Consider the following 11,744-nt stretch of genomic DNA (forward strand, 5'->3'; position numbering starts at 1 on the left):
AGGCCTATCCTGACCCGAAAAGACGCAGAAAGATTAGTCCACGCTTTTGTTACCTCAAGGCTGGATTACTGTAACTCTCTATCATCAGGTAGCTCTAATAAGTCTTTAAAAACTCTCCAGCTAATTCAGAATGCAGCAGCACGTGTACTAACAGGAACTAAGAGGCAAGAACACAATTCTCCTGTTTTAGCTTCTCTGCACTGGCTCCCTGTAGAATCCAGAATTTAAAATCCTACTCCTAACTTATAAAACTCTAAATGGTCAAGCTCCGTCATAACTTAGAGAGCTCATAGTGCCATATTATCCCACCAGAACACTGCACTCTGAGAATGCAGGGTTACTCGTGGTCCCTAAAGTCTCCAAAAGTAGATCAGGAGCCAGAGTCTTCAGCTATCAGGCTCCTCTCCTGTGGAATCATCTTCCTGTTACGGTCCGGGAGGCAGACACCGTCTCCACATTTAAGACTAGACTTAAGACTTTCCTCTTTGATGAAGCTTATAGTTAGGGCTGGCTCAGGCTTGCCCTATACCAGCCCCTAGTTAGGCTGACTTAGGCCTAGTCTGCTGGAGGACCCCCTATAATACACAGAGCACCTTCTCTCCTTCTCTCTCTCTCTCTCTCTCTCTCCTTTGCTAACACTCATGTCCTGTTACTGCATCCCGCTAACTTGGCTGTACTGCATGTCACTAACTCGGCCATATTGCATGTCACTAACTCGGCTTCTTCTCTGGAGCCTTTGTTTTCCACTATCTCACAGATTAACTTATATCGCAGCGATGCCTGGATCGTATGACGTCGTTGTGCTCCTGCCTGATGCCTCCTACTGTCACATATGTATATTATCATATATTAGTATATACTTTCAACATATTGTACCACAATAGCCGTAATTATGATTATAATATTATTACTTTCATTAATGTTGTTGTAAGCTACTGTCATTACCATCTGTCCTGCATCTCTCTTTCTGTCTTATTGTGTCATATGGATAACTGTTGATCTGTTCTGTACAACATCTATTGCACGTCTGTCTGTCCTGAAGAGGGATCCCTCCTCAGTTGCTCTTCCTGATGTTTCTACCATTTTTCCCCCCGTTAAAGGTTTTTCTTGGGGGGAGTTTTTCCTGATCAGCTGTGAGGGTCCAAAGGACAGAGGGATGTTGTAGGCTGTAAAGCCCTGTGAGGCAAACTGTGATTTGTGATATTGGGCTTGATAACTAAAATTGATTGATTGATTTCTGCTAATACATTTATATGCAGCCTCAAAGTAAGCTTGACCAATCCTTTAACTTGCAAACATTTGCTCCACACTACTCTAAGTAGTGTTCTCATTCAACAGAGCCAATTTAATGGCTTTCATAATCTTTACTGCTGTCTCACCTTGCATTTTGTCAGCTACACTCTGTCCTTCTTATCTAATTTCCTCTTCACTGCTGCAACATATAAATGTGTGAGTGGATGCCGGCCTGGGAAAACTGAACCAACAAAAAGTGTTTATTTTTTACATGTTTTGGAATGTCTTTTATAATGTTGTTGCACAGACGTCAAAATGTCCTTTAAAAGCTCATCTTGTGATGGTAATTCTCAAGTCATATATTAAATATGATCAATAAAACGAATAACCTCACCTGTGTATTTTTATCAATATGTGCTGCATTCTCAATTCAAAACAAGCAATGCACATAAGGTGAACCACATTGTTGAAATTCCACATCATAAAAGTAGATCAATATTTTGGAGACACGAGTACTTTCCTCAAAAAACAATGCCATCAAAAATTAAACATCCTTCCCTTTATAACGGGGTTATGGCACAACAGTTCACACCTGCCTGCCCATTCTAAATCAGTGGTCTGTATTCTACCTTCCTGTTTTGAAATACTAAGGAAATGTGTGTTGGGATCCAACACAAAACTGCAAAAGAATCTATGAAGAACACCAAGCTGGCAGACACAAGCTAAGAGGTCAAACTGTGCTCCCTGCCAAAAAGCTGGGGTACCTCTAATAGTTCTAAAAGACAGAACCCATCACCAGACTGAAACACTTATTTAAAAGATTCCTCATCTGTCAAAATCAGTTGTCACAGATCTGGAATCTGCATTTCCTTTCCATAATCTTATAGACACATTCAACACAACTTGTTGAACCTCTGATACTGTGCTGTGCATAAAGATGTATCCTACATTCTGCGCAAATCTACTTTATGCATGTTAAAATCTAAGGTTTGATAATGTTGATCTCTGCTGCCTATAATCAGGTATTATGTCCTTTTGGAAACAATGCAGGAAAGCATTTAGCTTTGTTGGAAATATCTGACAGCAGTTTCACAGTATGATTTCCCTCTGCTGGAGCCAGATTCATTGTACTATCAAAATACTGATCTAACACTCCCTTACCAAGATCATGAAAACATAGAACTAAGCCTGCACGATGACAAATCCTAAAAAATACAGACAGGTTGCTGAGGATTTTCTAGCTCCCTCTGTCAGGACCAAATGATGCTGGGCAGGAATAACAGTGTGTAAATAGCATCAATTCCCACAATTCATTGTTGTTGTTTTTTTGTCAGAGGGAACTGAGATGGATGCAGAAAGTGCTTTCAGGGTCCCACCCAGGAAGAATATGAGCAATGGAAGGTGTTCTGTCCTCTGTTTGAGTGCAATTTCTCCTGCTGCAGTTTGTCTTCAGCGTTGTTGCCTTGGACACTAATTGTCTGTGAGTATTTTGGTTTAACATTTTATAGATACATGGGTAATATGTTTTCTGTATGTTTGTTTTGCTGCAAATTCAGCTAAAGTGAGATAATTTATAGTTAGTATAGCTGTAACCTGTTAGCATACTTGCTTTGTATTGTCACTCGGTATGTTTTATTTCATATATAGTTGTGTCAGTGTGATAAGTATTATTCAGATTCTGATTTGTGTTTGCATTTTATATTTTTGTTGCAGTTTTACAGTTAACTGTGGCTCTCCATTAAATATTCAAGAAAGGTTACACCTTGTGTTTATTGGAGGACATGGAAGACTGTTCGTTAACTGTCTATCTTTGAATAAGGACATACTGTGAGCACAATATAGGAGGAGAAGGAGAAAAAAGATGGCAGAGATTTTTATTTTTCAAAAAGCATGCAGGCTAACTTCACTGCTTTTCCCTCTTTAACATGAGTTTTCAAGCGAGACAGAAAAATTTGGATTGAACAAATGTGCACATTAGAATTATAGTATGTTTGTAGCAGGCAGTACACACACAGGCTGATTATAAGACAATTGGCCCCTGGGCACAGCTTTGCAAAAGGCCCCATCACCTCTCCTACATAGAAGCAAGACAGACTTTGTGGTGGTTTTGCTTCTTTTTGTAGGCATTCAGGATCTTTTGGTTGATGGTTGATAAATACAGTGATTAACAGTCTTTATCTTTATGGACAGAGGAGAGCTGAAACAAGGGACACTGACAACAAGGTGCATTATTACTTTGACATGATGAACTCTTCAATATTGTGTGCAATATTTTCTCAACATCATGTGAAATATCAATTTTCAGTGTCATAATCACTTGTCAATATCATGTGCAATTCTATTTCTCATTGTTATATACAATATAACATTGATCCCTCCATTTCAGTTCAGTTTTAGTTTACTCTTGTACATAACTTTTGTTTCTCCTTAAACACTTAATATCTTGTATGTTTTGAATATTCATATTAAATATGCTGTTGTTTAAAAAACTAGGCCCAGAGTGTGACCCTGACCCACTGGTTGTTACTGGTTTGTGACTGTTAGTGTTGTTACTGTAATTTGTGTTACTGTAATCTGAAGCATTCTTTAGCACAAGAATTTCCTTTGGGGTAAATTAAGTTGTATTGAATTGAATTGGAAGTTTCAAGATATATTCATTGTGGTTGTTTTCCCCCTGTTATTACACAGGACAAAACAATTTCCTGCAGTGGCAGCTCAGAGCCACAGGGCAGTTGACAGTCTGATCTGTAACCAACTGGTACAAAACTGGGATTCAGGGAAACACAAAACACCAAGAACAGTTTATCAAATCCAAATCTTTAATTGGAGGTCAGGGGTCAAACACATGAACGCAGTCAGTGAAGGCAGAAAAGTCCATTCACACAAACTAATCACACAAAAAGCAAAGTCTAAAAATCTGAGCAGAATCAAAAACCAAGAACTCAAACAAGAGGAAAGGTCTGGGAAGCATGAGCACACCAGGGCAACAGCGACCAGCTGGCATCTGATTGGGGGAAACACTGGGCTTTAAATACACAAGGGCTGATCAAAGAGCATGGATAGTAAGAGGCGAAGCTCCGTTGAATTTTTGCCAACAGCCACTAGGGGCGCTGACGCCATTTTGGACTGTTGAGCTTGGACTGTTGCGCCCAGACAACATGCAAGATGTCAAGGAGAAAGGAGAAATTATATATATGTATATATATATATATATATATATACACACACACATGTGTGTGTGTGTGTAGCTATATGGCCTCTTGGACCATTTATATCAGAACTGATTACTGCTTTAGCATTAAAATATATCATATTAAAATAGCCTATATATTATTATTATTATTATTATTATTACTGTCCCCTCACTGTACAAACTGTAAATAAATCTTTATTCCTGACTATGTGATTTAATGTGTTTCTAGTTAAATTTTTTTTCAATTTTTTGGTAGATATGGCTTATGGGGTGATTTTGAAGGAGTAATTAAGTTAATCTTCTCATAAGTGGATGTAATATGTAGAGATGCCATCTAGGCCATTTTTCTTCGTTTTGTTTTTTTTAAAGTCTATATTTTGCTTTACAAAAACGTGAAAAAGCAGCTGTGACCAAGCTATCACGAGGTGAGTAGCATTGTAAGCATAATTAATAGCGATAAACCTCAGTTTGTCTGTGTGTTTTTGTATGCAAGCGGGTCTGCTGCGGTCTGCTGACAGTCCAAAATGGCGGCGGTAGGACGAAACCATGGGCGAGTCTGTTGCTATGGGGCGTTCTGTTGAGCTTGGCCTCTTGGTATCCATGCTCTTTGGGCTGATCACTAACTACACACAGGTGAGTGGAATAAGACACAGGTGAAATGCATGGGGTCATTAACAAAGGTGGGAAAACTCAGGAAGTAAAAGACACACTAAACACAATGAGAACACATTTCAAAATAAAACAGGAAGTGGACACAAACACATGAACATAAACTTGACAGAATATCACATGGTCCACAGTGGGAAGACAGTCAGGAAAGTCAGATGCCTTGTGGTATATGTCCCTGTATGTGTACACATGCTGGTACATTTTGCTGAAGGGTGTCTTGATGAGAGGGTTCTGGAGGGGAGCAAAAAGAACAAGGTGTGTTCATTTCTAGCACAGTATGTTGTTATTTAAATAACTTCACTGACTTTTGGTTTCACATGGAAACAGTGTGTTCCCGGGTGAAAGTCTGGAGGTTGTTTAACCCATCCATCACCCTCCCCTCCCATTCTTTATATGACAGTAATTAAAGTAGTAATTAAAAGTAGTGGTGTTACAAATGGCTGCTGGCTGGTGTGTTTCATACCGCTGCTAAGGGTGCCTCTGTGAGGCGGCGTCCACTTACAAAGTGGCGGTATTTGATGAGGTGGGTTGTTGCTCACTGTATCAATGACTGTCGCCACCTGGTGCGTATCATGTCAAGACACCTGATGACCAGTTTTACTCTTTCACTGTTTTGAGATCTTCCCACGACACTTTGGTGACCAACAGGTACCTGTCTCTGTGAGAACCTCGGAAATTAACCTTGATACTGGGCAACATTATAAAGGTTCCCCTTGAACTCTGTTGCTACCGTCTTATAAAATATATACACAGACATGTCATGTGTAATTCATTTCAATAGATGAAAGTTAAATTTGACCCAGAACAACCTCAATATACAAAAAACTGTAGCACCTGCACAAAAGTAAGTAAGTAAATAAGATTTTAAAATATTTTTATTTTGTACATTTTGGGTCACCTTAGGAAAAGTAATCAAATGTCAGGCTAAAAGAATGGCATTTAGGGTGTTTTTACTGCTGTCAAATGTCAAAACTGCTCAGATTTGATATGAACAGTATGTAAGGGTTAATACTCTGGAAAGGAATAAAGTTTGTCTGTATAATCGTACTCAAACTGGAGCATCTGACACCAGATAACTACCATAGTGGAGACAAAGTTAACTGGCATAAGAACAACTGAAAGCACAGGAGAACAAAGCTAACGGGACATTCGCAACATCAAAACACATGAATAATAGCTGTCACAAGATGTCAGCAGAGCTTCATGTTTCTTCACACTGACATCACACATGACGAGGGTTTCATCAGCAAATGAGGACTTCTACTTCTTAATACTTGTTGAATGCCCCTCAGGACTTCTTGTGTTTGACACCAACAGTGTCAGTATGATCATATATGATCCTGAAGAGCCATAATACATGTGTACATGTTTCAGAGTGTGACAGTGTGGAGAAATGAAAGCAGCTCACACACCAGTGTCCATGTTGGGAAGTTTTCTCCCTCATTTACAAAATGTTACACAAACACAGGACTTTCACTCAGGAGACCACTGCTGGTGTCCTGTGTGAAACTAAAAGTTAAAAGTATTTCCATCCTTCTTGTGGAAGAATATAAACCCAGTAGAACCCTTAGATCTTATCTTAAAGTACCTCAACTGTAACTACTTCAATAAATCTATCCAGTTCAGTTCAGTTCAGTTCAGTTCATAAACAATTGTGTCAGCAGCTCTTCTGTTTATTCAAAATAGAAGAAAATAAATAAAAACACACAGTGAACTTCAATAAAATAAGAAACACTCTGAATTAACATCAAGTGAAGTGATGCAGTATATCTCAGTATACTCACTCCATTCTGTCTTTCTGCACTAACTCAGGTACACATGTGGTAATGGCAGTGGCAGCAGTCATCAACCTCATACAGAAAAGGAAAAACAGGAAAGTTCTTCACTTCCTGTTTTCCTCTTGCAGTATTTCCTCCAGATCTTTAGGGACACCCAAAGGGACATTGTATTTTCCACTGGGCTACATTCATAACCACTTTCACATCTGAAGTCTAAAAACCCAGCTGTTGTCCTGTGCCTTCATTTGATCTGTGTCTCTACTGCACCTATATTTCCTTTGTTGAATTTGAGGCAACTTATTACAGCACTGTAACTGTGTTTCTGGTAAATCCATCTATATTGTAATTAATTTCATCTAATTCAAATTGGATATTATCTCAAATGATTTTGTTCTGTTTCTTTATTACTCATTGTTTTATGTGTTATTCTGATGTTTTGTTGCCATTTTAAAGCACTGTGATTTGCCTCCTTGTTTGGGACGTGCACGCTATTTAAATAAAGCTACCATGCCTTCATGCAGTGAGTTAGCCAAAGCAAGGCATTTACAGTACAGTTTTGCAGAACTGTGATATAATATTTAATCCATATTGCCAATCAGTCAACAGCTGGTGCCTAATAGCTGCTCTGAATCACACCCTAAAAACAAGCCCACCTTCCACTAAATCACAAAAATAAACCTAACATTATATACAGAAAACAAACATTATGTTGTTCAGTTTAGGATCAGTACCAAATCTAACAAAAAGCCAATTAAACACAGTTTTGGATTGATATACATGAGTTATAACTGGATAAAATAGATAAATAATATATAAACTAATTAAAATGTGTATGAGGGACCAAATAAAGAAACTTCTTAAGATACTCTTTCTGTATGACATCTGGTTTGTTTCTATGATTAAAAGATAATAATGACAGACATCAACTTACAACTAACCAATTAATAAAATATTTGCTTGTTGAAGGCATCACAGTGAACCAGAGCAAGTTTACCAAAACATTTCCCATCAAACAGAACTCCCACAGCAGAGTCAAAGACAAAGCTTCCTTGTGTCTTTTGAAAACTTTCTTCACACATTCAAGGTCACACAGGATGAGTAATTCATAAACAAATGGTCATTTTGTGGGTAAAGTAATTTTTTAGAGTAAGACATACAGACAAAAAAAAGTTAATTAGTAAAATTTAACCAGTGTAAACTGTACACACCTGGTTCAAGCTGCTGCACAATCTTCACATTAATTCACTCAATCATTTTTAAGTCTGTTTGAAATCTGTTTTCCTTACACAAATTATTGCATTTTGTTTTATTTTATTTTATTTTATTGTTTTTAATTTTTTTTATGACTTACGTTTTTATGTTTATGTACAGCACTTTGTTTCAGCTGTTGTTGTTTTTGAAGTGCTCTATGAATAACATATCAAGATGGCACCCCCAGTGCGGACGCCTGTTATAGCAGCTCCTGCTCACCACTGAGCTTTTTTGTCAATTTCTTTCATTGAACTTTCTTTTTGAGTTTTCTTTCAGTTAGCTAACTGGCACTTATGTTCTGTTTTGTTATGGAAACGAAGACTGCTCTTTTGATAGTGGTCTTTCTCCCATTTTGCTATGAATATGATCGTGTGCGGCGTGCCGGCGCCCAGCGGTGCCTCCATTGTTTACACCCGGGACCAGCTGTTAGTGCAGAGTCACACCGCGGTGCGGCCCAAGGACAGGCACGACATTCCCGGTGAGCTGCAGAGAAGGAATCGGGGATGTTGCGCCAGATTGCAGCGCCGACAACGGAGGAGACAGTACAAACCCGTCCTCCCGTCCGTTGTCATGGAGAACGTAAGATCGCTCCCCAACAAGATGGACGAGCTGTCGGCGCTGACTCACCATCAGACGGAGTACCGGCAGAGCAGCGTGCTGGTGTTTACAGAGACATGGCTGAACACGGAAGTACCGGACACGATCGCCACGCTGGACGGATTCCAGCTGATCAGATACGACAGGACAGCGGACAGCGGTAAGAGGAAAGGAGGAAGCTGTGTTTGTGAATGATAGATGGTGTAACTCTGGGCACATCACTAACAAGGAACAGCATTGCTGCAGGAACATTGAGCTGCTGGCTGTTGGCATGAGACCATATTATCTACCCAGGGAGTTTTCTCATGTCATTATGGTAGCAGTGTATGTCCCCCCGTCTGCAAAGGCTGAGTCTGCTTGTGACATTCTCCACTCTGTTACAAGTAGGCTGCAAACACAGCACCCTCAGGCCCTCCTTCTGATCTCTGGGGACTTCAACCACGCCTGTCCATCCACCATCCTGGCCACCTTCACCCAGTATGTTTCCTGCCACACCAGAGACAATAAAACACTGGATTTATTTTATGCCAACACCAAGGAGGCATATCACTCATCCCCCTGCCCCCCCTGGGAAAAGCTGATCACAACCTGGTTCATCTTCTGCCTGTCTACAGACCTCTGGTGCAGATAGAACCAGCAAACACCCGCACTGTGAAAAGATGGTCTGAGGAGGCCCTGAAAGACTGCTTCGAGACCACTGTGTGGGAGGTACTCATTGATTCCCATGGAGAGGACATTGACAGTATGACATCATGCATTACGGACTACATAAACTTCTGTGTGGAAAACACTGTACCCACCAGGACTGTACGCTGCTTCTCCAACACCAAACCCTGGATTACTCCAGAGTTAAAAGCTCTCCTGAAGGAGAAGCAGAGAGCTTTTAACTCTGGAAACAAGGAGGAGCTGAAGACCGTGCAGAAGGAGCTACGGAGAAACATCAGGCGGGGAAAGGAAGGATATAAAAAGAAGATGGAGGAACAGCTACAGCAGAGCGATGTCAGCGGAGTCTAGAGAGGTCTGAAAACCATCTCAGGACACAAACAGCCAGACTCCCAGGCCAGAGGCGACCAGCAGTGGGTGAATGATCTGAATCTGTTCTTCAATAGATTTGATCAGTCTGCCCCTCCCCTGGCCCAGACATCACGGCTGCAACCCCCCTCATCCTCACCTTCACCTTCCCCCCACCTACACTCCTGGCACACTGCTTCGACACCCCCCCCACCCCTGCTCCCCCGGACATCTCACCAGCCCCCACTCCTCCCTCCACCTCATCACCCCCACCCCCCAGCACACAGCCCCCCTGCTCCAGCTTGTCCTTCACTACCTGTCAGGTGAGAGATCAGCTGAGGAGGATAAAGACAAGGAAGGCTGCGGGTCCACACTGCATCAGCTCCAGGCTCCTGAAGTCCTGTGCAGACCAACTGTGCAGGATAGTTGAAACCATCTTCAACCTGAGCCTGAGGCTGGGAAGAGTACCACAGCTGTGGAAGACATCCTGCATGGTACCTGTGCCCAAGACTCCACACCCCAAGGACTTCAGCAGCTTCAGACCGGTGGCATTAACATCACGCCGCATGAAGACTCTGGAGCGCCTGGTCCTGTCTCGTCTCCGCCCCACAGTAGGCCCTTCGATGGACCCGCTGCAGTTTGCCTACCAGCCTGGCATTGGGGTGGACAACGCCGTCATCTTCCTCCTGCATAGAGCTCTTTCTCACCTGGAGAAGCCTGGAAGCTCTGTGAGAATCATGCTGGATCATCCTGGATCCTGGACTACCTCGCGGACCGGCCGCAGTATGTCAGGACTCAGGATTGTGTATTGGACTTGGTTGTCTGCAGTACGGGAGCCCCGCAGGGGACGGTGCTGGCACCGTTCCTCTTCACCCTCTACACTGCAGACTTTTCATACCACACCCCCACCTGTCATCTGCAGAAGTTCTCTGACGACTCTGCCATAGTCGGCCTCATCACAGATGGGAACGACAGGGAGTACAGAGAACTGAACCAGGACTTTGTGGACTGGTGCCTGAGGAACCACCTTCAGATCAACGTGGGGAAAACCAAAGAGCTGATGGTGGACTTCCGCAGGCGCAGACTCCTCCCCTCAACACCGGTGAACACCCAGGGAAAGGACATTGAGATGGTGACATCTTATAAGTACCTGGGTGTTCATCTTAATAAACTGGACTGGACTAATCACATAACAGCACTGTACAGGAAAGGCCAAAGCAGACTCTACCTGCTGAGGCGGCTCAGGTCTTTTGGAGTGCAGGGGGCGCTCCTGAAGACCTTCTTTGACACTGTGGTGGCATCAGCCATCTTTTACGGAGTGGTCTGCTGGGGCAGCAGTGTCTCGGCTGCAGATAGGAAGAGACTGGACAAGCTGATCAAGAAGGCCAGCTCTGTCCTGGGATGCTCTCTGGACTCTGTGCAGGTGGAGGGAGAAAGGAGGATGACAGCCAAGCTGTCATCTCTGAGGACTAATGACTCCCATCCTCTGCAGGAGGAGATAAAAGCTCTGGAGAGCTCCTTCAGCGATAGACTGATTCACCCAAAGTGTGTGAAGGAACGCTATCGCAGGTCCTTCCCACCTGTCAGGCTACATAACCAGCACTGCTCACAGTAGACTGCACCATGGACACTTTATGGACACCACAGCAGTCTGCTGTTTTTGCACATACAATCACTTGCACCTTATCCACTGGTCTTTTTCATTCACTGCTGCTCATTATTATCCACTTCCTATTATTATTATTATTATTATTATTATTTATCGCTGTCTCTTGTATTTTTTGTACTTATTTGCATGCCTAGTTATTTAAGTTTTTTAAGTTTAAATTTGAAATCTTTAATCTGACTTTCTCCTTGACTGCTGTAACACTGGAATTTCTCAATTATGGGATCAATAAAGATGTATCTTATCTTATCTTATCTTAAAGTTGAGTTGAGTTGAGTACAATCTTCATACTGTACATACATACAGCTGCGACATAAATGTGTAGAGTTTTACATGTTTTGGAATC

This window comes from Epinephelus fuscoguttatus, linkage group LG16 (genome assembly GCF_011397635.1).
Source record: "Epinephelus fuscoguttatus linkage group LG16, E.fuscoguttatus.final_Chr_v1".
In the NCBI taxonomy this organism is placed as follows: Eukaryota; Metazoa; Chordata; class Actinopteri; order Perciformes; family Serranidae; genus Epinephelus; species Epinephelus fuscoguttatus.